General features: G+C 50.6%; 44 non-coding genes across 44 annotated transcripts; 22 read left to right on the plus strand and 22 right to left on the minus strand.

The window, feature by feature from the left end:
• The first annotated feature begins 633 nt into the window (after positions 1-633).
• Positions 634-705, plus strand: trnag-ucc (transfer RNA glycine (anticodon UCC)). Its single transcript has one exon. It is a non-coding gene; the product is annotated as a tRNA-Gly (tRNA).
• An 87-nt stretch (positions 706-792) lies between these two features.
• trnad-guc (transfer RNA aspartic acid (anticodon GUC)) lies at positions 793-864 on the minus strand. Its single transcript has one exon. It is a non-coding gene; the product is annotated as a tRNA-Asp (tRNA).
• An 850-nt stretch (positions 865-1,714) lies between these two features.
• On the plus strand, positions 1,715-1,786 carry trnag-ucc (transfer RNA glycine (anticodon UCC)). Its single transcript has one exon. It is a non-coding gene; the product is annotated as a tRNA-Gly (tRNA).
• A 1,010-nt stretch (positions 1,787-2,796) lies between these two features.
• trnag-ucc (transfer RNA glycine (anticodon UCC)) lies at positions 2,797-2,868 on the plus strand. The gene has a single exon. It is a non-coding gene; the product is annotated as a tRNA-Gly (tRNA).
• Positions 2,869-2,955: 87 nt separating this feature from the next.
• Positions 2,956-3,027, minus strand: trnad-guc (transfer RNA aspartic acid (anticodon GUC)). The gene has a single exon. It is a non-coding gene; the product is annotated as a tRNA-Asp (tRNA).
• Positions 3,028-3,877: 850 nt separating this feature from the next.
• On the plus strand, positions 3,878-3,949 carry trnag-ucc (transfer RNA glycine (anticodon UCC)). The gene has a single exon. It is a non-coding gene; the product is annotated as a tRNA-Gly (tRNA).
• Positions 3,950-4,036: 87 nt separating this feature from the next.
• Positions 4,037-4,108, minus strand: trnad-guc (transfer RNA aspartic acid (anticodon GUC)). The gene has a single exon. It is a non-coding gene; the product is annotated as a tRNA-Asp (tRNA).
• A 1,008-nt stretch (positions 4,109-5,116) lies between these two features.
• On the minus strand, positions 5,117-5,188 carry trnad-guc (transfer RNA aspartic acid (anticodon GUC)). The gene has a single exon. It is a non-coding gene; the product is annotated as a tRNA-Asp (tRNA).
• An 850-nt stretch (positions 5,189-6,038) lies between these two features.
• On the plus strand, positions 6,039-6,110 carry trnag-ucc (transfer RNA glycine (anticodon UCC)). Its single transcript has one exon. It is a non-coding gene; the product is annotated as a tRNA-Gly (tRNA).
• Positions 6,111-6,197: 87 nt separating this feature from the next.
• Positions 6,198-6,269, minus strand: trnad-guc (transfer RNA aspartic acid (anticodon GUC)). Its single transcript has one exon. It is a non-coding gene; the product is annotated as a tRNA-Asp (tRNA).
• An 850-nt stretch (positions 6,270-7,119) lies between these two features.
• On the plus strand, positions 7,120-7,191 carry trnag-ucc (transfer RNA glycine (anticodon UCC)). The gene has a single exon. It is a non-coding gene; the product is annotated as a tRNA-Gly (tRNA).
• Positions 7,192-7,278: 87 nt separating this feature from the next.
• Positions 7,279-7,350, minus strand: trnad-guc (transfer RNA aspartic acid (anticodon GUC)). The gene has a single exon. It is a non-coding gene; the product is annotated as a tRNA-Asp (tRNA).
• An 850-nt stretch (positions 7,351-8,200) lies between these two features.
• Positions 8,201-8,272, plus strand: trnag-ucc (transfer RNA glycine (anticodon UCC)). Its single transcript has one exon. It is a non-coding gene; the product is annotated as a tRNA-Gly (tRNA).
• An 87-nt stretch (positions 8,273-8,359) lies between these two features.
• On the minus strand, positions 8,360-8,431 carry trnad-guc (transfer RNA aspartic acid (anticodon GUC)). Its single transcript has one exon. It is a non-coding gene; the product is annotated as a tRNA-Asp (tRNA).
• Positions 8,432-9,281: 850 nt separating this feature from the next.
• trnag-ucc (transfer RNA glycine (anticodon UCC)) lies at positions 9,282-9,353 on the plus strand. The gene has a single exon. It is a non-coding gene; the product is annotated as a tRNA-Gly (tRNA).
• Positions 9,354-9,440: 87 nt separating this feature from the next.
• trnad-guc (transfer RNA aspartic acid (anticodon GUC)) lies at positions 9,441-9,512 on the minus strand. Its single transcript has one exon. It is a non-coding gene; the product is annotated as a tRNA-Asp (tRNA).
• Positions 9,513-10,361: 849 nt separating this feature from the next.
• On the plus strand, positions 10,362-10,433 carry trnag-ucc (transfer RNA glycine (anticodon UCC)). The gene has a single exon. It is a non-coding gene; the product is annotated as a tRNA-Gly (tRNA).
• Positions 10,434-10,520: 87 nt separating this feature from the next.
• trnad-guc (transfer RNA aspartic acid (anticodon GUC)) lies at positions 10,521-10,592 on the minus strand. The gene has a single exon. It is a non-coding gene; the product is annotated as a tRNA-Asp (tRNA).
• An 850-nt stretch (positions 10,593-11,442) lies between these two features.
• On the plus strand, positions 11,443-11,514 carry trnag-ucc (transfer RNA glycine (anticodon UCC)). Its single transcript has one exon. It is a non-coding gene; the product is annotated as a tRNA-Gly (tRNA).
• An 87-nt stretch (positions 11,515-11,601) lies between these two features.
• Positions 11,602-11,673, minus strand: trnad-guc (transfer RNA aspartic acid (anticodon GUC)). Its single transcript has one exon. It is a non-coding gene; the product is annotated as a tRNA-Asp (tRNA).
• Positions 11,674-12,523: 850 nt separating this feature from the next.
• On the plus strand, positions 12,524-12,595 carry trnag-ucc (transfer RNA glycine (anticodon UCC)). The gene has a single exon. It is a non-coding gene; the product is annotated as a tRNA-Gly (tRNA).
• Positions 12,596-12,682: 87 nt separating this feature from the next.
• Positions 12,683-12,754, minus strand: trnad-guc (transfer RNA aspartic acid (anticodon GUC)). The gene has a single exon. It is a non-coding gene; the product is annotated as a tRNA-Asp (tRNA).
• Positions 12,755-13,762: 1,008 nt separating this feature from the next.
• On the minus strand, positions 13,763-13,834 carry trnad-guc (transfer RNA aspartic acid (anticodon GUC)). Its single transcript has one exon. It is a non-coding gene; the product is annotated as a tRNA-Asp (tRNA).
• Positions 13,835-14,684: 850 nt separating this feature from the next.
• trnag-ucc (transfer RNA glycine (anticodon UCC)) lies at positions 14,685-14,756 on the plus strand. The gene has a single exon. It is a non-coding gene; the product is annotated as a tRNA-Gly (tRNA).
• An 87-nt stretch (positions 14,757-14,843) lies between these two features.
• Positions 14,844-14,915, minus strand: trnad-guc (transfer RNA aspartic acid (anticodon GUC)). Its single transcript has one exon. It is a non-coding gene; the product is annotated as a tRNA-Asp (tRNA).
• An 850-nt stretch (positions 14,916-15,765) lies between these two features.
• Positions 15,766-15,837, plus strand: trnag-ucc (transfer RNA glycine (anticodon UCC)). The gene has a single exon. It is a non-coding gene; the product is annotated as a tRNA-Gly (tRNA).
• Positions 15,838-15,924: 87 nt separating this feature from the next.
• On the minus strand, positions 15,925-15,996 carry trnad-guc (transfer RNA aspartic acid (anticodon GUC)). The gene has a single exon. It is a non-coding gene; the product is annotated as a tRNA-Asp (tRNA).
• Positions 15,997-16,846: 850 nt separating this feature from the next.
• On the plus strand, positions 16,847-16,918 carry trnag-ucc (transfer RNA glycine (anticodon UCC)). Its single transcript has one exon. It is a non-coding gene; the product is annotated as a tRNA-Gly (tRNA).
• Positions 16,919-17,005: 87 nt separating this feature from the next.
• trnad-guc (transfer RNA aspartic acid (anticodon GUC)) lies at positions 17,006-17,077 on the minus strand. The gene has a single exon. It is a non-coding gene; the product is annotated as a tRNA-Asp (tRNA).
• An 850-nt stretch (positions 17,078-17,927) lies between these two features.
• On the plus strand, positions 17,928-17,999 carry trnag-ucc (transfer RNA glycine (anticodon UCC)). Its single transcript has one exon. It is a non-coding gene; the product is annotated as a tRNA-Gly (tRNA).
• An 87-nt stretch (positions 18,000-18,086) lies between these two features.
• trnad-guc (transfer RNA aspartic acid (anticodon GUC)) lies at positions 18,087-18,158 on the minus strand. Its single transcript has one exon. It is a non-coding gene; the product is annotated as a tRNA-Asp (tRNA).
• An 850-nt stretch (positions 18,159-19,008) lies between these two features.
• trnag-ucc (transfer RNA glycine (anticodon UCC)) lies at positions 19,009-19,080 on the plus strand. The gene has a single exon. It is a non-coding gene; the product is annotated as a tRNA-Gly (tRNA).
• An 87-nt stretch (positions 19,081-19,167) lies between these two features.
• Positions 19,168-19,239, minus strand: trnad-guc (transfer RNA aspartic acid (anticodon GUC)). The gene has a single exon. It is a non-coding gene; the product is annotated as a tRNA-Asp (tRNA).
• Positions 19,240-20,089: 850 nt separating this feature from the next.
• trnag-ucc (transfer RNA glycine (anticodon UCC)) lies at positions 20,090-20,161 on the plus strand. The gene has a single exon. It is a non-coding gene; the product is annotated as a tRNA-Gly (tRNA).
• An 87-nt stretch (positions 20,162-20,248) lies between these two features.
• Positions 20,249-20,320, minus strand: trnad-guc (transfer RNA aspartic acid (anticodon GUC)). Its single transcript has one exon. It is a non-coding gene; the product is annotated as a tRNA-Asp (tRNA).
• Positions 20,321-21,170: 850 nt separating this feature from the next.
• Positions 21,171-21,242, plus strand: trnag-ucc (transfer RNA glycine (anticodon UCC)). Its single transcript has one exon. It is a non-coding gene; the product is annotated as a tRNA-Gly (tRNA).
• Positions 21,243-21,329: 87 nt separating this feature from the next.
• On the minus strand, positions 21,330-21,401 carry trnad-guc (transfer RNA aspartic acid (anticodon GUC)). Its single transcript has one exon. It is a non-coding gene; the product is annotated as a tRNA-Asp (tRNA).
• Positions 21,402-22,251: 850 nt separating this feature from the next.
• trnag-ucc (transfer RNA glycine (anticodon UCC)) lies at positions 22,252-22,323 on the plus strand. The gene has a single exon. It is a non-coding gene; the product is annotated as a tRNA-Gly (tRNA).
• Positions 22,324-22,410: 87 nt separating this feature from the next.
• Positions 22,411-22,482, minus strand: trnad-guc (transfer RNA aspartic acid (anticodon GUC)). The gene has a single exon. It is a non-coding gene; the product is annotated as a tRNA-Asp (tRNA).
• An 850-nt stretch (positions 22,483-23,332) lies between these two features.
• Positions 23,333-23,404, plus strand: trnag-ucc (transfer RNA glycine (anticodon UCC)). Its single transcript has one exon. It is a non-coding gene; the product is annotated as a tRNA-Gly (tRNA).
• Positions 23,405-24,414: 1,010 nt separating this feature from the next.
• Positions 24,415-24,486, plus strand: trnag-ucc (transfer RNA glycine (anticodon UCC)). The gene has a single exon. It is a non-coding gene; the product is annotated as a tRNA-Gly (tRNA).
• An 87-nt stretch (positions 24,487-24,573) lies between these two features.
• trnad-guc (transfer RNA aspartic acid (anticodon GUC)) lies at positions 24,574-24,645 on the minus strand. Its single transcript has one exon. It is a non-coding gene; the product is annotated as a tRNA-Asp (tRNA).
• An 850-nt stretch (positions 24,646-25,495) lies between these two features.
• Positions 25,496-25,567, plus strand: trnag-ucc (transfer RNA glycine (anticodon UCC)). The gene has a single exon. It is a non-coding gene; the product is annotated as a tRNA-Gly (tRNA).
• An 87-nt stretch (positions 25,568-25,654) lies between these two features.
• Positions 25,655-25,726, minus strand: trnad-guc (transfer RNA aspartic acid (anticodon GUC)). The gene has a single exon. It is a non-coding gene; the product is annotated as a tRNA-Asp (tRNA).
• Positions 25,727-25,946: the final 220 nt, after the last annotated feature.

Genomic DNA, 25,946 nt, shown 5'->3' on the forward strand with positions numbered 1-25,946 from the left:
GAGAACGTGATTAGCATGTTTTGCAGCAAACAAAGCACGCCATTCATTCTTACACACAGCCCAGCTTTTACTCCACAAAATGTCAGCTTGCCCTTTCACGAGCTGCATGCAGTCAACCCTTGCAATGACATTCAAACCGGGGGAGCTCATTACAGTGAACACTGGCTGACAGAAGATGAGAACTCCACCACTGCAGAGTGAAATTATCCACCTCTGTTGTTTTTTGGTGAGCTTGTGCCGTCGAACGATTTATCCAACCTCAACGTCGGAAAAAGATGGGATCCATACTTGACATTTTTGTTTTTCGCCCCCCACACAAAGAAACTCCTTGCTTGAAAGCTTTCATTTTCTACACTTCTGTGAGAGGATGTCCACAAGCGTTGGTAACATAGTGGTGAGCACAGCTGGCTTCCTAGCAGATTCCCAGCCAATGTGTTCCTTTTGGCTTCCGTTATGCTACATGGCCGGGCGGCACTCTTGTGAGGATGTCCCTGTGACATGTGGGTAGATCGGTGCATTTTGCGAAGGTTAGGATCCCTATGCCGAACATGTTTCGGTGCCGAACCCGGACAAAGAGGGATCCTTGGTTGAAGGCAGTCCTTTTTGAGTTCTTCTGGCAAAAGCTGCCCGCAAGCGTTGGTGGTATAGTGGTGAGCATAGCTGCCTTCCAAGCAGTTGACCCGGGTTCGATTCCCGGCCAACGCATTTTCCTTTGGCTGCTGTATACGTCACGTCGGCCGATGACGCGCTTGTTAAAGGCAACCAACCGAAAAGTAAAAGGCAGACAAGGGCCTCCCCGTCGGGGAATCGAACCCCGGTCTTCCGCGTGACAGGCGGAGATACTGTCCACTATACTAACGAGGAGCTGCGGAGCTAAGGTGCCCGCTCCTGCGCCACGCAGATCAGCCACGTAATCCGGTCCTAGCAGCATTGTCTGCAGCGCTGCCACTAAAGACCTTGGCAGACAGCAAGAGGAGGGCTGAAAACTGGGCTTGGACAGCTTTTTCTTCAATAATACTCCTTGCTTCTTTCTCAGTCTTGCACTGGTCATCAGCAGTAACTTGAACAGTGCATCACACAGGAGAACGTGATTAGCATGTTTTGCAGCAAACAAAGCACGCCATTCATTCTTACACACAGCCCAGCTTTTACTCCACAAAATGTCAGCTTGCCCTTTCACGAGCTGCATGCAGTCAACCCTTGCAATGACATTCAAACCGGGGGAGCTCATTACAGTGAACACTGGCTGACAGAAGATGAGAACTCCACCACTGCAGAGTGAAATTATCCACCTCTGTTGTTTTTTGGTGAGCTTGTGCCGTCGAACGATTTATCCAACCTCAACGTCGGAAAAAGATGGGATCCATACTTGACATTTTTGTTTTTCGCCCCCCACACAAAGAAACTCCTTGCTTGAAAGCTTTCATTTTCTACACTTCTGTGAGAGGATGTCCACAAGCGTTGGTAACATAGTGGTGAGCACAGCTGGCTTCCTAGCAGATTCCCAGCCAATGTGTTCCTTTTGGCTTCCGTTATGCTACATGGCCGGGCGGCACTCTTGTGAGGATGTCCCTGTGACATGTGGGTAGATCGGTGCATTTTGCGAAGGTTAGGATCCCTATGCCGAACATGTTTCGGTGCCGAACCCGGACAAAGAGGGATCCTTGGTTGAAGGCAGTCCTTTTTGAGTTCTTCTGGCAAAAGCTGCCCGCAAGCGTTGGTGGTATAGTGGTGAGCATAGCTGCCTTCCAAGCAGTTGACCCGGGTTCGATTCCCGGCCAACGCATTTTCCTTTGGCTGCTGTATACGTTACGTCGGCCGATGACGCGCTTGTTAAAGGCAACCAACCGAAAAGTAAAAGGCAGACATGGGCCTCCCCGTCGGAGAATCGAACCCAGGTCTTCCGCGTGACAGGCGGAGATACTGTCCACTATACTAACGAGGAGCTGCGGAGCTACGGTGCCCGCTCCTGCCCCACGCAGATCAGCCACGTAATCCGGTCCTAGCAGCATTGTCTGCAGCGCTGCCACTAAAGACCTTGGCAGACAGCAAGAGGAGGGCTGAAAACTGGGCTTGGACAGCTTTTTCTTCATTAATACTCCTTGCTTCTTTCTCAGTCTTGCACTGGTCATCAGCAGTAACTTGAACAGTGCATCACACAGGAGAACGTGATTAGCATGTTTTGCAGCAAACAAAGCACGCCATTCATTCTTACACACAGCCCAGCTTTTACTCCACAAAATGTCAGCTTGCCCTTTCACGAGCTGCATCCAGTCAACCCTTGCAATGACATTCAAACCGGGGGGAGCTCATTACAGTGAACACTGGCTGACAGAAGATGAGAACTCCACCACTGCAGAGTGAAATTATCCACCTCTGTTGTTTTTTGGTGAGCTTGTGCCGTCGAACGATTTATCCAACCTCAACGTCGGAAAAAGATGGGATCCATACTTGACATTTTTGTTTTTCGCCCCCCACACAAAGAAACTCCTTGCTTGAAAGCTTTCATTTTCTACACTTCTGTGAGAGGATGTCCACAAGCGTTGGTAACATAGTGGTGAGCACAGCTGGCTTCCAAGCAGATTCCCAGCCAATGTGTTCCTTTTGGCTTCCGTTATGCTACATGGCCGGGCGGCACTCTTGTGAGGATGTCCCTGTGACATGTGGGTAGATCGGTGCATTTTGCGAAGGTTAGGATCCCTATGCCGAACATGTTTCGGTGCCGAACCCGGACAAAGAGGGATCCTTGGTTGAAGGCAGTCCTTTTTGAGTTCTTCTGGCAAAAGCTGCCCGCAAGCGTTGGTGGTATAGTGGTGAGCATAGCTGCCTTCCAAGCAGTTGACCCGGGTTCGATTCCCGGCCAACGCATTTTCCTTTGGCTGCTGTATACGTCACGTCGGCCGATGACGCGCTTGTTAAAGGCAACCAACCGAAAAGTAAAAGGCAGACAAGGGCCTCCCCGTCGGGGAATCGAACCCCGGTCTTCCGCGTGACAGGCGGAGATACTGTCCACTATACTAACGAGGAGCTGCGGAGCTAAGGTGCCCGCTCCTGCCCCACGCAGATCAGCCACGTAATCCGGTCCTAGCAGCATTGTCTGCAGCGCTGCCACTAAAGACCTTGGCAGACAGCAAGAGGAGGGCTGAAAACTGGGCTTGGACAGCTTTTTCTTCATTAATACTCCATGCTTCTTTCTCAGTCTTGCACTGGTCATCAGCAGTAACTTGAACAGTGCATCACACAGGAGAACGTGATTAGCATGTTTTGCAGCAAACAAAGCACGCCATTCATTCTTACACACAGCCCAGCTTTTACTCCACAAAATGTCAGCTTGCCCTTTCACGAGCTGCATTCAGTCAACCCTTGCAATGACATTCAAACCGGGGGAGCTCATTACAGTGAACACTGGCTGACAGAAGATGAGAACTCCACCACTGCAGAGTGAAATTATCCACCTCTGTTGTTTTTTGGTGAGCTTGTGCCGTCGAACGATTTATCCAACCTCAACGTCGGAAAAAGATGGGATCCATACTTGACATTTTTGTTTTTCGCCCCCCACACAAAGAAACTCCTTGCTTGAAAGCTTTCATTTTCTACACTTCTGTGAGAGGATGTCCACAAGCGTTGGTAACATAGTGGTGAGCACAGCTGGCTTCCAAGCAGATTCCCAGCCAATGTGTTCCTTTTGGCTTCCGTTATGCTACATGGCCGGGCGGCACTCTTGTGAGGATGTCCCTGTGACATGTGGGTAGATCGGTGCATTTTGCGAAGGTTAGGATCCCTATGCCGAACATGTTTCGGTGCCGAACCCGGACAAAGAGGGATCCTTGGTTGAAGGCAGTCCTTTTTGAGTTCTTCTGGCAAAAGCTGCCCGCAAGCATTGGTGGTATAGTGGTGAGCATAGCTGCCTTCCAAGCAGTTGACCCGGGTTCGATTCCCGGCCAACGCATTTTCCTTTGGCTGCTGTATACGTCTTGTCGGCCGATGACGCGCTTGTTAAAGGCAACCAACCGAAAAGTAAAAGGCAGACAAGGGCCTCCCCGTCGGGGAATCGAACCCCGGTCTTCCGCGTGACAGGCGGAGATACTGTCCACTATACTAGCGAGGAGCTCAGAGCTAAGGTGCCCGCTCCTGCCCCACGCAGATCAGCCACGTAATCCGGTCCTAGCAGCATTGTCTGCAGCGCTGCCACTAAAGACCTTGGCAGACAGCAAGAGGAGGGCTGAAAACTGGGCTTGGACAGCTTTTTCTTCATTAATACTCCTTGCTTCTTTCTCAGTCTTGCACTGGTCATCAGCAGTAACTTGAACAGTGCATCACACAGGAGAACGTGATTAGCATGTTTTGCAGCAAACAAAGCACGCCATTCATTCTTACACACAGCCCAGCTTTTACTCCACAAAATGTCAGCTTGCCCTTTCACGAGCTGCATCCAGTCAACCCTTGCAATGACATTCAAACCGGGAGAGCTCATTACAGTGAACACTGGCTGACAGAAGATGAGAACTCCACCACTGCAGAGTGAAATTATCCACCTCTGTTGTTTTTTGGTGAGCTTGTGCCGTCGAACGATTTATCCAACCTCAACGTCGGAAAAAGATGGGATCCATACTTGACATTTTTGTTTTTCGCCCCCCACACAAAGAAACTCCTTGCTTGAAAGCTTTCATTTTCTACACTTCTGTGAGAGGATGTCCACAAGCGTTGGTAACATAGTGGTGAGCACAGCTGGCTTCCAAGCAGATTCCCAGCCAATGTGTTCCTTTTGGCTTCCGTTATGCTACATGGCCGGGCGGCACTCTTGTGAAGATGTCCCTGTGACATGTGGGTAGATCGGTGCATTTTGCGAAGGTTAGGATCCCTATGCCGAACATGTTTCGGTGCCGAACCCGGACAAAGAGGGATCCTTGGTTGAAGGCAGTCCTTTTTGAGTTCTTCTGGCAAAAGCTGCCCGCAAGCGTTGGTGGTATAGTGGTGAGCATAGCTGCCTTCCAAGCAGTTGATCCGGGTTCTTTTCCCGGCCAACGCATTTTCCTTTGGCTGCTGTATACGTCACGTCGGCCGATGACGCGCTTGTTAAAGGCAACCAACCGAAAAGTAAAAGGCAGACAAGGGCCTCCCCGTCGGGGAATCGAACCCCGGTCTTCCGCGTGACAGGCGGAGATACTGTCCACTATACTAACGAGGAGCTGCGGAGCTAAGGTGCCCGCTCCTGCCCCACGCAGATCAGCCACGTAATCCGGTCCTAGCAGCATTGTCTGCAGCGCTGCCACTAAAGACCTTGGCAGACAGCAAGAGGAGGGCTGAAAACTGGGCTTGGACAGCTTTTTCTTCATTAATACTCCTTGCTTCTTTCTCAGTCTTGCACTGGTCATCAGCAGTAACTTGAACAGTGCATCACACAGGAGAACGTGATTAGCATGTTTTGCAGCAAACAAAGCACGCCATTCATTCTTACACACAGCCCAGCTTTTACTCCACAAAATGTCAGCTTGCCCTTTCACGAGCTGCATCCAGTCAACCCTTGCAATGACATTCAAACCGGGGGAGCTCATTACAGAGAACACTGGCTGACAGAAGATGAGAACTCCACCACTGCAGAGTGAAATTATCCACCTCTGTTGTTTTTTGGTGAGCTTGTGCCGTCGAACGATTTATCCAACCTCAACGTCGGAAAAAGATGGGATCCATACTTGACATTTTTGTTTTTCGCCCCCCACACAAAGAAACTCCTTGCTTGAAAGCTTTCATTTTCTACACTTCTGTGAGAGGATGTCCACAAGCGTTGGTAACATAGTGGTGAGCACAGCTGGCTTCCAAGCAGATTCCCAGCCAATGTGTTCCTTTTGGCTTCCGTTATGCTACATGGCCGGGCGGCACTCTTGTGAAGATGTCCCTGTGACATGTGGGTAGATCGGTGCATTTTGCGAAGGTTAGGATCCCTATGCCGAACATGTTTCGGTGCCGAACCCGGACAAAGAGGGATCCTTGATTGAAGGCAGTCCTTTTTGAGTTCTTCTGGCAAAAGCTACCCGCAAGCGTTGGTGGTATAGTGGTGAGCATAGCTGCCTTCCAAGCAGTTGACCCGGGTTCGATTCCCGGCCAACGCATTTTCCTTTGGCTGCTGTATACGTCACGTCGGCCGACCACACGCCTGTTAAAGGCAACCAACCGAAAAGTAAAAGGCAGACAAGGGCCTCCCCGTCGGGGAATCGAACCCCGGTCTTCCGCGTGACAGGCGGAGATACTGTCCACTATACTAACGAGGAGCTGCGGAGCTAAGGTGCCCGCTCCTGCCCCACGCAGATCAGCCACGTAATCCGGTCCTAGCAGCATTGTCTGCAGCGCTGCCACTAAAGACCTTGGCAGACAGCAAGAGGAGGGCTGAAAACTGGGCTTGGACAGCTTTTTCTTCATTAATACTCCTTGCTTCTTTCTCAGTCTTGCACTGGTCATCAGCAGTAACTTGAACAGTGCATCACACAGGAGAACGTGATTAGCATGTTTTGCAGCAAACAAAGCACGCCATTCATTCTTACACACAGCCCAGCTTTTACTCCACAAAATGTCAGCTTGCCCTTTCACGAGCTGCATCCAGTCAACCCTTGCAATGACATTCAAACCGGGGGAGCTCATTACAGAGAACACTGGCTGACAGAAGATGAGAACTCCACCACTGCAGAGTGAAATTATCCACCTCTGTTGTTTTTTGGTGAGCTTGTGCCGTCGAACGATTTATCCAACCTCAACGTCGGAAAAAGATGGGATCCATACTTGACATTTTTGTTTTTCGCCCCCCACACAAAGAAACTCCTTGCTTGAAAGCTTTCATTTTCTACACTTCTGTGAGAGGATGTCCACAAGCGTTGGTAACATAGTGGTGAGCACAGCTGGCTTCCAAGCAGATTCCCAGCCAATGTGTTCCTTTTGGCTTCCGTTATGCTACATGGCCGGGCGGCACTCTTGTGAAGATGTCCCTGTGACATGTGGGTAGATCGGTGCATTTTGCGAAGGTTAGGATCCCTATGCCGAACATGTTTCGGTGCCGAACCCGGACAAAGAGGGATCCTTGATTGAAGGCAGTCCTTTTTGAGTTCTTCTGGCAAAAGCTACCCGCAAGCGTTGGTGGTATAGTGGTGAGCATAGCTGCCTTCCAAGCAGTTGACCCGGGTTCGATTCCCGGCCAACGCATTTTCCTTTGGCTGCTGTATACGTCACGTCGGCCGACGACGCGCCTGTTAAAGGCAACCAACCGAAAAGTAAAAGGCAGACAAGGGCCTCCCCGTCGGGGAATCGAACCCCGGTCTTCCGCGTGACAGGCGGAGATACTGTCCACTATACTAACGAGGAGCTGCGGAGCTAAGGTGCCCGCTCCTGCCCCACGCAGATCAGCCACGTAATCCGGTCCTAGCAGCATTGTCTGCAGCGCTGCCACTAAAGACCTTGGCAGACAGCAAGAGGAGGGCTGAAAACTGGGCTTGGACAGCTTTTTCTTCATTAATACTCCTTGCTTCTTTCTCAGTCTTGCACTGGTCATCAGCAGTAACTTGAACAGTGCATCACACAGGAGAACGTGATTAGCATGTTTTGCAGCAAACAAAGCACGCCATTCATTCTTACACACAGCCCAGCTTTTACTCCACAAAATGTCAGCTTGCCCTTTCACGAGCTGCATCCAGTCAACCCTTGCAATGACATTCAAACCGGGGGAGCTCATTACAGTGAACACTGGCTGACAGAAGATGAGAACTCCACCACTGCAGAGTGAAATTATCCACCTCTGTTGTTTTTTGGTGAGCTTGTGCCGTCGAACGATTTATCCAACCTCAACGTCGGAAAAAGATGGGATCCATACTTGACATTTTTGTTTTTCGCCCCCCACACAAAGAAACTCCTTGCTTGAAAGCTTTTATTTTCTACACTTCTGTGAGAGGATGTCCACAAGCGTTGGTAACATAGTGGTGAGCACAGCTGGCTTCCAAGCAGATTCCCAGCCAATGTGTTCCTTTTGGCTTCCGTTATGCTACATGGCCGGGCGGCACTCTTGTGAAGATGTCCCTGTGACATGTGGGTAGATCGGTGCATTTTGCGAAGGTTAGGATCCCTATGCCGAACATGTTTCGGTGCCGAACCCGGACAAAGAGGGATCCTTGGTTGAAGGCAGTCCTTTTTGAGTTCTTCTGGCAAAAGCTGCCCGCAAGCGTTGGTGGTATAGTGGTGAGCATAGCTGCCTTCCAAGCAGTTGACCCGGGTTCGATTCCCGGCCAACGCATTTTCCTTTGGCTGCTGTATACGTCACGTCGGCCGATGACGCGCTTGTTAAAGGCAACCAACCGAAAAGTAAAAGGCAGACAAGGGCCTCCCCGTCGGGGAATCGAACCCCGGTCTTCCGCGTGACAGGCGGAGATACTGTCCACTATACTAACGAGGAGCTGCGGAGCTAAGGTGCCCGCTCCTGCCCCACGCAGATCAGCCACGTAATCCGGTCCTAGCAGCATTGTCTGCAGCGCTGCCACTAAAGACCTTGGCAGACAGCAAGAGGAGGGCTGAAAACTGGGCTTGGACAGCTTTTTCTTCATTAATACTCCTTGCTTCTTTCTCAGTCTTGCACTGGTCATCAGCAGTAACTTGAACAGTGCATCACACAGGAGAACGTGATTAGCATGTTTTGCAGCAAACAAAGCACGCCATTCATTCTTACACACAGCCCAGCTTTTACTCCACAAAATGTCAGCTTGCCCTTTCACGAGCTGCATCCAGTCAACCTTTGCAATGACATTCAAACCGGGGGAGCTCATTACAGAGAACACTGGCTGACAGAAGATGAGAACTCCACCACTGCAGAGTGAAATTATCCACCTCTGTTGTTTTTTGTTGAGCTTGTGCCGTCGAACGATTTATCCAACCTCAACGTCGGAAAAAGATGGGATCCATACTTGACATTTTTGTTTTTCGCCCCCCACACAAAGAAACTCCTTGCTTGAAAGCTTTCATTTTCTACACTTCTGTGAGAGGATGTCCACAAGCGTTGGTAACATAGTGGTGAGCACAGCTGGCTTCCAAGCAGATTCCCAGCCAATGTGTTCCTTTTGGCTTCCGTTATGCTACATGGCCGGGCGGCACTCTTGTGAAGATGTCCCTGTGACATGTGGGTAGATCGGTGCATTTTGCGAAGGTTAGGATCCCTATGCCGAACATGTTTCGGTGCCGAACCCGGACAAAGAGGGATCCTTGGCTGAAGGCAGTCCTTTTTGAGTTCTTCTGGCAAAAGCTGCCCGCAAGCGTTGGTGGTATAGTGGTGAGCATAGCTGCCTTCCAAGCAGTTGACCCGGGTTCGATTCCCGGCCAATGCATTTTCCTTTGGCTGCTGTATACGTCACGTCGGCCGATGACGCGCTTGTTAAAGGCAACCAACCGAAAAGTAAAAGGCAGACAAGGGCCTCCCCGTCGGGGAATCGAACCCCGGTCTTCCGCGTGACAGGCGGAGATACTGTCCACTATACTAGCGAGGAGCTCAGAGCTAAGGTGCCCGCTCCTGCCCCACGCAGATCAGCCACGTAATCCGGTCCTAGCAGCATTGTCTGCAGCGCTGCCACTAAAGACCTTGGCAGACAGCAAGAGGAGGGCTGAAAACTGGGCTTGGACAGCTTTTTCTTCATTAATACTCCTTGCTTCTTTCTCAGTCTTGCACTGGTCATCAGCAGTAACTTGAACAGTGCATCACACAGGAGAACGTGATTAGCATGTTTTGCAGCAAACAAAGCACGCCATTCATTCTTACACACAGCCCAGCTTTTACTCCACAAAATGTCAGCTTGCCCTTTCACGAGCTGCATCCAGTCAACCCTTGCAATGACATTCAAACCGGGGGAGCTCATTACAGTGAACACTGGCTGACAGAAGATGAGAACTCCACCACTGCAGAGTGAAATTATCCACCTCTGTTGTTTTTTGGTGAGCTTGTGCCGTCGAACGATTTATCCAACCTCAACGTCGGAAAAAGATGGGATCCATACTTGACATTTTTGTTTTTCGCCCCCCACACAAAGAAACTCCTTGCTTGAAAGCTTTTATTTTCTACACTTCTGTGAGAGGATGTCCACAAGCGTTGGTAACATAGTGGTGAGCACAGCTGGCTTCCAAGCAGATTCCCAGCCAATGTGTTCCTTTTGGCTTCCGTTATGCTACATGGCCGGGCGGCACTCTTGTGAAGATGTCCCTGTGACATGTGGGTAGATCGGTGCATTTTGCGAAGGTTAGGATCCCTATGCCGAACATGTTTCGGTGCCGAACCCGGACAAAGAGGGATCCTTGGTTGAAGGCAGTCCTTTTTGAGTTCTTCTGGCAAAAGCTGCCCGCAAGCGTTGGTGGTATAGTGGTGAGCATAGCTGCCTTCCAAGCAGTTGACCCGGGTTCGATTCCCGGCCAACGCATTTTCCTTTGGCTGCTGTATACGTCACGTCGGCCGATGACGCGCTTGTTAAAGGCAACCAACCGAAAAGTAAAAGGCAGACAAGGGCCTCCCCGTCGGGGAATCGAACCCCGGTCTTCCGCGTGACAGGCGGAGATACTGTCCACTATACTAACGAGGAGCTGCGGAGCTAAGGTGCCCGCTCCTGCCCCACGCAGATCAGCCACGTAATCCGGTCCTAGCAGCATTGTCTGCAGCGCTGCCACTAAAGACCTTGGCAGACAGCAAGAGGAGGGCTGAAAACTGGGCTTGGACAGCTTTTTCTTCATTAATACTCCTTGCTTCTTTCTCAGTCTTGCACTGGTCATCAGCAGTAACTTGAACAGTGCATCACACAGGAGAACGTGATTAGCATGTTTTGCAGCAAACAAAGCACGCCATTCATTCTTACACACAGCCCAGCTTTTACTCCACAAAATGTCAGCTTGCCCTTTCACGAGCTGCATCCAGTCAACCTTTGCAATGACATTCAAACCGGGGGAGCTCATTACAGAGAACACTGGCTGACAGAAGATGAGAACTCCACCACTGCAGAGTGAAATTATCCACCTCTGTTGTTTTTTGTTGAGCTTGTGCCGTCGAACGATTTATCCAACCTCAACGTCGGAAAAAGATGGGATCCATACTTGACATTTTTGTTTTTCGCCCCCCACACAAAGAAACTCCTTGCTTGAAAGCTTTCATTTTCTACACTTCTGTGAGAGGATGTCCACAAGCGTTGGTAACATAGTGGTGAGCACAGCTGGCTTCCAAGCAGATTCCCAGCCAATGTGTTCCTTTTGGCTTCCGTTATGCTACATGGCCGGGCGGCACTCTTGTGAAGATGTCCCTGTGACATGTGGGTAGATCGGTGCATTTTGCGAAGGTTAGGATCCCTATGCCGAACATGTTTCGGTGCCGAACCCGGACAAAGAGGGATCCTTGGCTGAAGGCAGTCCTTTTTGAGTTCTTCTGGCAAAAGCTGCCCGCAAGCGTTGGTGGTATAGTGGTGAGCATAGCTGCCTTCCAAGCAGTTGACCCGGGTTCGATTCCCGGCCAATGCATTTTCCTTTGGCTGCTGTATACGTCACGTCGGCCGATGACGTGCTTGTTAAAGGCAACCAACCGAAAAGTAAAAGACAGACAAGGGCCTCCCCGTCGGGGAATCGAACCCCGGTCTTCCGCGTGACAGGCGGAGATACTGTCCACTATACTAACGAGGAGCTGCGGAGCTAAGGTGCCCGCTCCTGCCCCACGCAGATCAGCCACGTAATCCGGTCCTAGCAGCATTGTCTGCAGCGCTGCCACTAAAGACCTTGGGAGACAGCAAGAGGAGGGCTGAAAACTGGGCTTGGAGAGCTTTTTCTTCATTAATACTCCTTGCTTCTTTCTCAGTCTTGCACTGGTCATCAGCAGTAACTTGAACAGTGCATCACACAGGAGAACGTGATTAGCATGTTTTGCAGCAAACAAAGCACGCCATTCATTCTTACACACAGCCCAGCTTTTACTCCACAAAATGTCAGCTTGCCCTTTCACGAGCTGCATCCAGTCAACCCTTGCAATGACATTCAAACCGGGGGAGCTCATTACAGAGAACACTGGCTGACAGAAGATGAGAACTCCACCACTGCAGAGTGAAATTATCCACCTCTGTTGTTTTTTGGTGAGCTTGTGCCGTCGAACGATTTATCCAACCTCAACGTCGGAAAAAGATGGGATCCATGCTTGACATTTTTGTTTTTCGCCCCCCACACAAAGAAACTCCTTGGTTGAAAGCTTTCATTTTCTACACTTCTGTGAGAGGATGTCCACAAGCGTTGGTAATATAGTGGTGAGCACAGCTGGCTTCCAAGCAGATTCCCAGCCAATGTGTTCCTTTTGGCTTCCGTTATGCTACATGGCCGGGCGGCACTCTTGTGAAGATGTCCCTGTGACATGTGGGTAGATCGGTGCATTTTGCGAAGGTTAGGATCCCTATGCCGAACATGTTTCGGTGCCGAACCCGGACAAAGAGGGATCCTTGGTTGAAGGCAGTCCTTTTTGAGTTCTTCTGGCAAAAGCTGCCCGCAAGCGTTGGTGGTATAGTGGTGAGCATAGCTGCCTTCCAAGCAGTTGACCCGGGTTCGATTCCCGGCCAACGCATTTTCCTTTGGCTGCTGTATACGTCACGTCGGCCGATGACGCGCTTGTTAAAGGCAACCAACCGAAAAGTAAAAGGCAGACAAGGGCCTCCCCGTCGGGGAATCGAACCCCGGTCTTCCGCGTGACAGGCGGAGATACTGTCCACTATACTAGCGAGGAGCTCAGAGCTAAGGTGCCCGCTCCTGCCCCACGCAGATCAGCCACGTAATCCGGTCCTAGCAGCATTGTCTGCAGCGCTGCCACTAAAGACCTTGGCAGACAGCAAGAGGAGGGCTGAAAACTGGGCTTGGACAGCTTTTTCTTCATTAATACTCCTTGCTTCTTTCTCAGTCTTGCACTGGTCATCAGCAGTAACTTGAACAGTGCATCACACAGGAGAACGTGATTAGCATGTTTTGCAGCAAACAAAGCACGCCATTCATTCTTACACACAGCCCAGCTTTTACTCCACAAAATGTCAGCTTGCCCTTTCACGAGCTGCATCCAGTCAACCCTTGCAATGACATTCAAACCGGGAGAGCTCATTACAGTGAACACTGGCTGACAGAAGATGAGAACTCCACCACTGCAGAGTGAAATTATCCACCTCTGTTGTTTTTTGGTGAGCTTGTGCCGTCGAACGATTTATCCAACCTCAACGTCGGAAAAAGATGGGATCCATACTTGACATTTTTGTTTTTCGCCCCCCACACAAAGAAACTCCTTGCTTGAAAGCTTTCATTTTCTACACTTCTGTGAGAGGATGTCCACAAGCGTTGGTAACATAGTGGTGAGCACAGCTGGCTTCCAAGCAGATTCCCAGCCAATGTGTTCCTTTTGGCTTCCGTTATGCTACATGGCCGGGCGGCACTCTTGTGAAGATGTCCCTGTGACATGTGGGTAGATCGGTGCATTTTGCGAAGGTTAGGATCCCTATGCCCAACATGTTTCGGTGCCGAACCCGGACAAAGAGGGATCCTTGGTTGAAGGCAGTCCTTTTTGAGTTCTTCTGGCAAAAGCTGCCCGCAAGCGTTGGTGGTATAGTGGTGAGCATAGCTGCCTTCCAAGCAGTTGATCCGGGTTCTTTTCCCGGCCAACGCATTTTCCTTTGGCTGCTGTATACGTCACGTCGGCCGATGACGCGCTTGTTAAAGGCAACCAACCGAAAAGTAAAAGGCAGACAAGGGCCTCCCCGTCGGGGAATCGAACCCCGGTCTTCCGCGTGACAGGCGGAGATACTGTCCACTATACTAACGAGGAGCTGCGGAGCTAAGGTGCCCGCTCCTGCCCCACGCAGATCAGCCACGTAATCCGGTCCTAGCAGCATTGTCTGCAGCGCTGCCACTAAAGACCTTGGCAGACAGCAAGAGGAGGGCTGAAAACTGGGCTTGGACAGCTTTTTCTTCATTAATACTCCTTGCTTCTTTCTCAGTCTTGCACTGGTCATCAGCAGTAACTTGAACAGTGCATCACACAGGAGAACGTGATTAGCATGTTTTGCAGCAAACAAAGCACGCCATTCATTCTTACACACAGCCCAGCTTTTACTCCACAAAATGTCAGCTTGCCCTTTCACGAGCTGCATCCAGTCAACCCTTGCAATGACATTCAAACCGGGGGAGCTCATTACAGAGAACACTGGCTGACAGAAGATGAGAACTCCACCACTGCAGAGTGAAATTATCCACCTCTGTTGTTTTTTGGTGAGCTTGTGCCGTCGAACGATTTATCCAACCTCAACGTCGGAAAAAGATGGGATCCATACTTGACATTTTTGTTTTTCGCCCCCCACACAAAGAAACTCCTTGCTTGAAAGCTTTCATTTTCTACACTTCTGTGAGAGGATGTCCACAAGCGTTGGTAACATAGTGGTGAGCACAGCTGGCTTCCAAGCAGATTCCCAGCCAATGTGTTCCTTTTGGCTTCCGTTATGCTACATGGCCGGGCGGCACTCTTGTGAAGATGTCCCTGTGACATGTGGGTAGATCGGTGCATTTTGCGAAGGTTAGGATCCCTATGCCGAACATGTTTCGGTGCCGAACCCGGACAAAGAGGGATCCTTGATTGAAGGCAGTCCTTTTTGAGTTCTTCTGGCAAAAGCTACCCGCAAGCGTTGGTGGTATAGTGGTGAGCATAGCTGCCTTCCAAGCAGTTGACCCGGGTTCGATTCCCGGCCAACGCATTTTCCTTTGGCTGCTGTATACGTCACGTCGGCCGACCACACGCCTGTTAAAGGCAACCAACCGAAAAGTAAAAGGCAGACAAGGGCCTCCCCGTCGGGGAATCGAACCCCGGTCTTCCGCGTGACAGGCGGAGATACTGTCCACTATACTAACGAGGAGCTGCGGAGCTAAGGTGCCCGCTCCTGCCCCACGCAGATCAGCCACGTAATCCGGTCCTAGCAGCATTGTCTGCAGCGCTGCCACTAAAGACCTTGGCAGACAGCAAGAGGAGGGCTGAAAACTGGGCTTGGACAGCTTTTTCTTCATTAATACTCCTTGCTTCTTTCTCAGTCTTGCACTGGTCATCAGCAGTAACTTGAACAGTGCATCACACAGGAGAACGTGATTAGCATGTTTTGCAGCAAACAAAGCACGCCATTCATTCTTACACACAGCCCAGCTTTTACTCCACAAAATGTCAGCTTGCCCTTTCACGAGCTGCATCCAGTCAACCCTTGCAATGACATTCAAACCGGGGGAGCTCATTACAGAGAACACTGGCTGACAGAAGATGAGAACTCCACCACTGCAGAGTGAAATTATCCACCTCTGTTGTTTTTTGGTGAGCTTGTGCCGTCGAACGATTTATCCAACCTCAACGTCGGAAAAAGATGGGATCCATACTTGACATTTTTGTTTTTCGCCCCCCACACAAAGAAACTCCTTGCTTGAAAGCTTTCATTTTCTACACTTCTGTGAGAGGATGTCCACAAGCGTTGGTAACATAGTGGTGAGCACAGCTGGCTTCCAAGCAGATTCCCAGCCAATGTGTTCCTTTTGGCTTCCGTTATGCTACATGGCCGGGCGGCACTCTTGTGAAGATGTCCCTGTGACATGTGGGTAGATCGGTGCATTTTGCGAAGGTTAGGATCCCTATGCCGAACATGTTTCGGTGCCGAACCCGGACAAAGAGGGATCCTTGATTGAAGGCAGTCCTTTTTGAGTTCTTCTGGCAAAAGCTACCCGCAAGCGTTGGTGGTATAGTGGTGAGCATAGCTGCCTTCCAAGCAGTTGACCCGGGTTCGATTCCCGGCCAACGCATTTTCCTTTGGCTGCTGTATACGTCACGTCGGCCGACGACGCGCCTGTTAAAGGCAACCAACCGAAAAGTAAAAGGCAGACAAGGGCCTCCCCGTCGGGGAATCGAACCCCGGTCTTCCGCGTGACAGGCGGAGATACTGTCCACTATACTAACGAGGAGCTGCGGAGCTAAGGTGCCCGCTCCTGCCCCACGCAGATCAGCCACGTAATCCGGTCCTAGCAGCATTGTCTGCAGCGCTGCCACTAAAGACCTTGGCAGACAGCAAGAGGAGGGCTGAAAACTGGGCTTGGACAGCTTTTTCTTCATTAATACTCCTTGCTTCTTTCTCAGTCTTGCACTGGTCATCAGCAGTAACTTGAACAGTGCATCACACAGGAGAACGTGATTAGCATGTTTTGCAGCAAACAAAGCACGCCATTCATTCTTACACACAGCCCAGCTTTTACTCCACAAAATGTCAGCTTGCCCTTTCACGAGCTGCATCCAGTCAACCCTTGCAATGACATTCAAACCGGGGGAGCTCATTACAGTGAACACTGGCTGACAGAAGATGAGAACTCCACCACTGCAGAGTGAAATTATCCACCTCTGTTGTTTTTTGGTGAGCTTGTGCCGTCGAACGATTTATCCAACCTCAACGTCGGAAAAAGATGGGATCCATACTTGACATTTTTGTTTTTCGCCCCCCACACAAAGAAACTCCTTGCTTGAAAGCTTTTATTTTCTACACTTCTGTGAGAGGATGTCCACAAGCGTTGGTAACATAGTGGTGAGCACAGCTGGCTTCCAAGCAGATTCCCAGCCAATGTGTTCCTTTTGGCTTCCGTTATGCTACATGGCCGGGCGGCACTCTTGTGAAGATGTCCCTGTGACATGTGGGTAGATCGGTGCATTTTGCGAAGGTTAGGATCCCTATGCCGAACATGTTTCGGTGCCGAACCCGGACAAAGAGGGATCCTTGGTTGAAGGCAGTCCTTTTTGAGTTCTTCTGGCAAAAGCTGCCCGCAAGCGTTGGTGGTATAGTGGTGAGCATAGCTGCCTTCCAAGCAGTTGACCCGGGTTCGATTCCCGGCCAACGCATTTTCCTTTGGCTGCTGTATACGTCACGTCGGCCGATGACGCGCTTGTTAAAGGCAACCAACCGAAAAGTAAAAGGCAGACAAGGGCCTCCCCGTCGGGGAATCGAACCCCGGTCTTCCGCGTGACAGGCGGAGATACTGTCCACTATACTAACGAGGGGCTGCGGAGCTAAGGTGCCCGCTCCTGCCCCACGCAGATCAGCCACGTAATCCGGTCCTAGCAGCATTGTCTGCAGCGCTGCCACTAAAGACCTTGGCAGACAGCAAGAGGAGGGCTGAAAACTGGGCTTGGACAGCTTTTTCTTCATTAATACTCCTTGCTTCTTTCTCAGTCTTGCACTGGTCATCAGCAGTAACTTGAACAGTGCATCACACAGGAGAACGTGATTAGCATGTTTTGCAGCAAACAAAGCACGCCATTCATTCTTACACACAGCCCAGCTTTTACTCCACAAAATGTCAGCTTGCCCTTTCACGAGCTGCATCCAGTCAACCTTTGCAATGACATTCAAACCGGGGGAGCTCATTACAGAGAACACTGGCTGACAGAAGATGAGAACTCCACCACTGCAGAGTGAAATTATCCACCTCTGTTGTTTTTTGTTGAGCTTGTGCCGTCGAACGATTTATCCAACCTCAACGTCGGAAAAAGATGGGATCCATACTTGACATTTTTGTTTTTCGCCCCCCACACAAAGAAACTCCTTGCTTGAAAGCTTTCATTTTCTACACTTCTGTGAGAGGATGTCCACAAGCGTTGGTAACATAGTGGTGAGCACAGCTGGCTTCCAAGCAGATTCCCAGCCAATGTGTTCCTTTTGGCTTCCGTTATGCTACATGGCCGGGCGGCACTCTTGTGAAGATGTCCCTGTGACATGTGGGTAGATCGGTGCATTTTGCGAAGGTTAGGATCCCTATGCCGAACATGTTTCGGTGCCGAACCCGGACAAAGAGGGATCCTTGGCTGAAGGCAGTCCTTTTTGAGTTCTTCTGGCAAAAGCTGCCCGCAAGCGTTGGTGGTATAGTGGTGAGCATAGCTGCCTTCCAAGCAGTTGACCCGGGTTCGATTCCCGGCCAATGCATTTTCCTTTGGCTGCTGTATACGTCACGTCGGCCGATGACGCGCTTGTTAAAGGCAACCAACCGAAAAGTAAAAGACAGACAAGGGCCTCCCCGTCGGGGAATCGAACCCCGGTCTTCCGCGTGACAGGCGGAGATACTGTCCACTATACTAACGAGGAGCTGCGGAGCTAAGGTGCCCGCTCCTGCCCCACGCAGATCAGCCACGTAATCCGGTCCTAGCAGCATTGTCTGCAGCGCTGCCACTAAAGACCTTGGCAGACAGCAAGAGGAGGGCTGAAAACTGGGCTTGGACAGCTTTTTCTTCATTAATACTCCATGCTTCTTTCTCAGTCTTGCACTGGTCATCAGCAGTAACTTGAACAGTGCATCACACAGGAGAACGTGATTAGCATGTTTTGCAGCAAACAAAGCACGCCATTCATTCTTACACACAGCCCAGCTTTTACTCCACAAAATGTCAGCTTGCCCTTTCACGAGCTGCATCCAGTCAACCCTTGCAATGACATTCAAACCGGGGGAGCTCATTACAGAGAACACTGGCTGACAGAAGATGAGAACTCCACCACTGCAGAGTGAAATTATCCACCTCTGTTGTTTTTTGGTGAGCTTGTGCCGTCGAACGATTTATCCAACCTCAACGTCGGAAAAAGATGGGATCCATACTTGACATTTTTGTTTTTCGCCCCCCACACAAAGAAACTCCTTGCTTGAAAGCTTTCATTTTCTACACTTCTGTGAGAGGATGTCCACAAGCGTTGGTAACATAGTGGTGAGCACAGCTGGCTTCCAAGCAGATTCCCAGCCAATGTGTTCCTTTTGGCTTCCGTTATGCTACATGGCCGGGCGGCACTCTTGTGAAGATGTCCCTGTGACATGTGGGTAGATCGGTGCATTTTGCGAAGGTTAGGATCCCTATGCCGAACATGTTTCGGTGCCGAACCCGGACAAAGAGGGATCCTTGATTGAAGGCAGTCCTTTTTGAGTTCTTCTGGCAAAAGCTACCCGCAAGCGTTGGTGGTATAGTGGTGAGCATAGCTGCCTTCCAAGCAGTTGACCCGGGTTCGATTCCCGGCCAACGCATTTTCCTTTGGCTGCTGTATACGTCACGTCGGCCGACGACGCGCCTGTTAAAGGCAACCAACCGAAAAGTAAAAGGCAGACAAGGGCCTCCCCGTCGGGGAATCGAACCCCGGTCTTCCGCGTGACAGGCGGAGATACTGTCCACTATACTAACGAGGAGCTGCGGAGCTAAGGTGCCCGCTCCTGCCCCACGCAGATCAGCCACGTAATCCGGTCCTAGCAGCATTGTCTGCAGCGCTGCCACTAAAGACCTTGGCAGACAGCAAGAGGAGGGCTGAAAACTGGGCTTGGACAGCTTTTTCTTCATTAATACTCCTTGCTTCTTTCTCAGTCTTGCACTGGTCATCAGCAGTAACTTGAACAGTGCATCACACAGGAGAACGTGATTAGCATGTTTTGCAGCAAACAAAGCACGCCATTCATTCTTACACACAGCCCAGCTTTTACTCCACAAAATGTCAGCTTGCCCTTTCACGAGCTGCATCCAGTCAACCTTTGCAATGACATTCAAACCGGGGGAGCTCATTACAGAGAACACTGGCTGACAGAAGATGAGAACTCCACCACTGCAGAGTGAAATTATCCACCTCTGTTGTTTTTTGTTGAGCTTGTGCCGTCGAACGATTTATCCAACCTCAACGTCGGAAAAAGATGGGATCCATACTTGACATTTTTGTTTTTCGCCCCCCACACAAAGAAACTCCTTGCTTGAAAGCTTTCATTTTCTACACTTCTGTGAGAGGATGTCCACAAGCGTTGGTAACATAGTGGTGAGCACAGCTGGCTTCCAAGCAGATTCCCAGCCAATGTGTTCCTTTTGGCTTCCGTTATGCTACATGGCCGGGCGGCACTCTTGTGAAGATGTCCCTGTGACATGTGGGTAGATCGGTGCATTTTGCGAAGGTTAGGATCCCTATGCCGAACATGTTTCGGTGCCGAACCCGGACAAAGAGGGATCCTTGGCTGAAGGCAGTCCTTTTTGAGTTCTTCTGGCAAAAGCTGCCCGCAAGCGTTGGTGGTATAGTGGTGAGCATAGCTGCCTTCCAAGCAGTTGACCCGGGTTCGATTCCCGGCCAATGCATTTTCCTTTGGCTGCTGTATACGTCACGTCGGCCGATGACGTGCTTGTTAAAGGCAACCAACCGAAAAGTAAAAGACAGACAAGGGCCTCCCCGTCGGGGAATCGAACCCCGGTCTTCCGCGTGACAGGTGGAGATACTGTCCACTATACTAACGAGGAGCTGCGGAGCTAAGGTGCCCGCTCCTGCCCCACGCAGATCAGCCACGTAATCCGGTCCTAGCAGCATTGTCTGCAGCGCTGCCACTAAAGACCTTGGGAGACAGCAAGAGGAGGGCTGAAAACTGGGCTTGGACAGCTTTTTCTTCATTAATACTCCTTGCTTCTTTCTCAGTCTTGCACTGGTCATCAGCAGTAACTTGAACAGTGCATCACACAGGAGAACGTGATTAGCATGTTTTGCAGCAAACAAAGCACGCCATTCATTCTTACACACAGCCCAGCTTTTACTCCACAAAATGTCAGCTTGCCCTTTCACGAGCTGCATCCAGTCAACCCTTGCAATGACATTCAAACCGGGGGAGCTCATTACAGAGAACACTGGCTGACAGAAGATGAGAACTCCACCACTGCAGAGTGAAATTATCCACCTCTGTTGTTTTTTGGTGAGCTTGTGCCGTCGAACGATTTATCCAACCTCAACGTCGGAAAAAGATGGGATCCATGCTTGACATTTTTGTTTTTCGCCCCCCACACAAAGAAACTCCTTGGTTGAAAGCTTTCATTTTCTACACTTCTGTGAGAGGATGTCCACAAGCGTTGGTAACATAGTGGTGAGCACAGCTGGCTTCCAAGCAGATTCCCAGCCAATGTGTTCCTTTTGGCTTCCGTTATGCTACATGGCCGGGCGGCACTCTTGTGAAGATGTCCCTGTGACATGTGGGTAGATCGGTGCATTTTGCGAAGGTTAGGATCCCTATGCCGAACATGTTTCGGTGCCGAACCCGGACAAAGAGGGATCCTTGGTTGAAGGCAGTCCTTTTTGAGTTCTTCTGGCAAAAGCTGCCCGCAAGCGTTGGTGGTATAGTGGTGAGCATAGCTGCCTTCCAAGCAGTTGACCCGGGTTCGATTCCCGGCCAACGCATTTTCCTTTGGCTGCTGTATACGTCACGTCGGCCGATGACGCGCTTGTTAAAGGCAACCAACCGAAAAGTAAAAGGCAGACAAGGGCCTCCCCGTCGGGGAATCTAACCCCGGTCTTCCGCGTGACAGGCGGAGATACTGTCCACTATACTAACGAGGAGCTGCGGAGCTAAGGTGCCCGCTCCTGCCCCACGCAGATCAGCCACGTAATCCGGTCCTAGCAGCATTGTCTGCAGCGCTGCCACTAAAGACCTTGGCAGACAGCAAGAGGAGGTCTGAAAACTGGGCTTGGACAGCTTTTTCTTCATTAATACTCCTTGCTTCTTTCTCAGTCTTGCACTGGTCATCAGCAGTAACTTGAACAGTGCATCACACAGGAGAACGTGATTAGCATGTTTTGCAGCAAACAAAGCACGCCATTCATTCTTACACACAGCCCAGCTTTTACTCCACAAAATGTCAGCTTGCCCTTTCACGAGCTGCATCCAGTCAACCCTTGCAATGACATTCAAACCGGGGGAGCTCATTACAGTGAACACTGGCTGACAGAAGATGAGAACTCCACCACTGCAGAGTGAAATTATCCACCTCTGTTGTTTTTTGGTGAGCTTGTGCCGTCGAACGATTTATCCAACCTCAACGTCGGAAAAAGATGGGATCCATACTTGACATTTTTGTTTTTCGCCCCCCACACAAAGAAACTCCTTGCTTGAAAGCTTTCATTTTCTACACTTCTGTGAGAGGATGTCCACAAGCGTTGGTAACATAGTGGTGAGCACAGCTGGCTTCCAAGCAGATTCCCAGCCAATGTGTTCCTTTTGGCTTCCGTTATGCTACATGGCCGGGCGGCACTCTTGTGAGGATGTCCCTGTGACATGTGGGTAGATCGGTGCATTTTGCGAAGGTTAGGATCCCTATGCCGAACATGTTTCGGTGCCGAACCCGGACAAAGAGGGATCCTTGGTTGAAGGCAGTCCTTTTTGAGTTCTTCTGGCAAAAGCTGCCCGCAAGCGTTGGTGGTATAGTGGTGAGCATAGCTGCCTTCCAAGCAGTTGACCCGGGTTTGATTCCCGGCCAACGCATTTTCCTTTGGCTGCTGTATACGTCACGTCGGCCGATGACGCGCTTGTTAAAGGCAACCAACCGAAAAGTAAAAGGCAGACAAGGGCCTCCCCGTCGGGGAATCGAACCCCGGTCTTCCGCGTGACAGGCGGAGATACTGTCCACTATACTAACGAGGAGCTGCGGAGCTTAGGTGCCCGCTCCTGCCCCACGCAGATCAGCCACGTAATCCGGTCCTAGCAGCATTGTCTGCAGCGCTGCCACTAAAGACCTTGGCAGACAGCAAGAGGAGGGCTGAAAACTGGGCTTGGACAGCTTTTTCTTCATTAATACTCCTTGCTTCTTTCTCAGTCTTGCACTGGTCATCAGCAGTAACTTGAACAGTGCATCACACAGGAGAACGTGATTAGCATGTTTTGCAGCAAACAAAGCACGCCATTCATTCTTACACACAGCCCAGCTTTTACTCCACAAAATGTCAGCTTGCCCTTTCACGAGCTGCATGCAGTCAACCCTTGCAATGACATTCAAACCGGGGGAGCTCATTACAGTGAACACTGGCTGACAGAAGATGAGAACTCCACCACTGCAGAGTGAAATTATCCACCTCTGTTGTTTTTTGGTGAGCTTGTGCCGTCGAACGATTTATCCAACCTCAACGTCGGAAAAAGATGGGATCCATACTTGACATTTTTGTTTTTCGCCCCCCACACAAAGAAACTCCTTGCTTGAAAGCTTTCATTTTCTACACTTCTGTGAGAGGATGTCCACAAGCGTTGGTAACATAGTGGTGAGCACAGCTGGCTTCCTAGCAGATTCCCAGCCAATGTGTTCCTTTTGGCTTCCGTTATGCTACATGGCCGGGCGGCACTCTTGTGAGGATGTCCCTGTGACATGTGGGTAGATCGGTGCATTTTGCGAAGGTTAGGATCCCTATGCCGAACATGTTTCGGTGCCGAACCCGGACAAAGAGGGATCCTTGGTTGAAGGCAGTCCTTTTTGAGTTCTTCTGGCAAAAGCTGCCCGCAAGCGTTGGTGGTATAGTGGTGAGCATAGCTGCCTTCCAAGCAGTTGACCCGGGTTCGATTCCCGGCCAACGCATTTTCCTTTGGCTGCTGTATACGTTACGTCGGCCGATGACGCGCTTGTTAAAGGCAACCAACCGAAAAGTAAAAGGCAGACATGGGCCTCCCCGTCGGAGAATCGAACCCAGGTCTTCCGCGTGACAGGCGGAGATACTGTCCACTATACTAACGAGGAGCTGCGGAGCTACGGTGCCCGCTCCTGCCCCACGCAGATCAGCCACGTAATCCGGTCCTAGCAGCATTGTCTGCAGCGCTGCCACTAAAGACCTTGGCAGACAGCAAGAGGAGGGCTGAAAACTGGGCTTGGACAGCTTTTTCTTCATTAATACTCCTTGCTTCTTTCTCAGTCTTGCACTGGTCATCAGCAGTAACTTGAACAGTGCATCACACAGGAGAACGTGATTAGCATGTTTTGCAGCAAACAAAGCACGCCATTCATTCTTACACACAGCCCAGCTTTTACTCCACAAAATGTCAGCTTGCCCTTTCACGAGCTGCATCCAGTCAACCCTTGCAATGACATTCAAACCGGGGGGAGCTCATTACAGTGAACACTGGCTGACAGAAGATGAGAACTCCACCACTGCAGAGTGAAATTATCCACCTCTGTTGTTTTTTGGTGAGCTTGTGCCGTCGAACGATTTATCCAACCTCAACGTCGGAAAAAGATGGGATCCATACTTGACATTTTTGTTTTTCGCCCCCCACACAAAGAAACTCCTTGCTTGAAAGCTTTCATTTTCTACACTTCTGTGAGAGGATGTCCACAAGCGTTGGTAACATAGTGGTGAGCACAGCTGGCTTCCAAGCAGATTCCCAGCCAATGTGTTCCTTTTGGCTTCCGTTATGCTACATGGCCGGGCGGCACTCTTGTGAGGATGTCCCTGTGACATGTGGGTAGATCGGTGCATTTTGCGAAGGTTAGGATCCCTATGCCGAACATGTTTCGGTGCCGAACCCGGACAAAGAGGGATCCTTGGTTGAAGGCAGTCCTTTTTGAGTTCTTCTGGCAAAAGCTGCCCGCAAGCGTTGGTGGTATAGTGGTGAGCATAGCTGCCTTCCAAGCAGTTGACCCGGGTTCGATTCCCGGCCAACGCATTTTCCTTTGGCTGCTGTATACGTCACGTCGGCCGATGACGCGCTTGTTAAAGGCAACCAACCGAAAAGTAAAAGGCAGACAAGGGCCTCCCCGTCGGGGAATCGAACCCCGGTCTTCCGCGTGACAGGCGGAGATACTGTCCACTATACTAACGAGGAGCTGCGGAGCTAAGGTGCCCGCTCCTGCGCCACGCAGATCAGCCACGTAATCCGGTCCTAGCAGCATTGTCTGCAGCGCTGCCACTAAAGACCTTGGCAGACAGCAAGAGGAGGGCTGAAAACTGGGCTTGGACAGCTTTTTCTTCATTAATACTCCTTGCTTCTTTCTCAGTCTTGCACTGGTCATCAGCAGTAACTTGAACAGTGCATCACACAGGAGAACGTGATTAGCATGTTTTGCAGCAAACAAAGCACGCCATTCATTCTTACACACAGCCCAGCTTTTACTCCACAAAATGTCAGCTTGCCCTTTCACGAGCTGCATGCAGTCAACCCTTGCAATGACATTCAAACCGGGGGAGCTCATTACAGTGAACACTGGCTGACAGAAGATGAGAACTCCACCACTGCAGAGTGAAATTATCCACCTCTGTTGTTTTTTGGTGAGCTTGTGCCGTCGAACGATTTATCCAACCTCAACGTCGGAAAAAGATGGGATCCATACTTGACATTTTTGTTTTTCGCCCCCCACACAAAGAAACTCCTTGCTTGAAAGCTTTCATTTTCTACACTTCTGTGAGAGGATGTCCACAAGCGTTGGTAACATAGTGGTGAGCACAGCTGGCTTCCAAGCAGATTCCCAGCCAATGTGTTCCTTTTGGCTTCCGTTATGCTATATGGCCGGGCGGCACTCTTGTGAGGATGTCCCTGTGACATGTGGGTAGATCGGTGCATTTTGCGAAGGTTAGGATCCCTATGCCGAACATGTTTCGGTGCCGAACCCGGACAAAGAGGGATCCTTGGTTGAAGGCAGTCCTTTTTGAGTTCTTCTGGCAAAAGCTGCCCGCAAGCGTTGGTGGTATAGTGGTGAGCATAGCTGCCTTCCAAGCAGTTGACCCGGGTTCGATTCCCGGCCAACGCATTTTCCTTTGGCTGCTGTATACGTCACGTCGGCCGATGACGCGCTTGTTAAAGGCAACCAACCGAAAAGTAAAAGGCAGACAAGGGCCTCCCCGTCGGGGAATCGAACCCCGGTCTTCCGCGTGACAGGCGGAGATACTGTCCACTATACTAACGAGGAGCTGCGGAGCTAAGGTGCCCGCTCCTGCCCCACGCAGATCAGCCACGTAATCCGGTCCTAGCAGCATTGTCTGCAGCGCTGCCACTAAAGACCTTGGCAGACAGCAAGAGGAGGGCTGAAAACTGGGCTTGGACAGCTTTTTCTTCATTAATACTCCATGCTTCTTTCTCAGTCTTGCACTGGTCATCAGCAGTAACTTGAACAGTGCATCACACAGGAG

Source organism: Danio rerio, chromosome 4 (assembly GCF_049306965.1).
Source record: "Danio rerio strain Tuebingen ecotype United States chromosome 4, GRCz12tu, whole genome shotgun sequence".
In the NCBI taxonomy this organism is placed as follows: domain Eukaryota; kingdom Metazoa; phylum Chordata; class Actinopteri; order Cypriniformes; family Danionidae; genus Danio; species Danio rerio.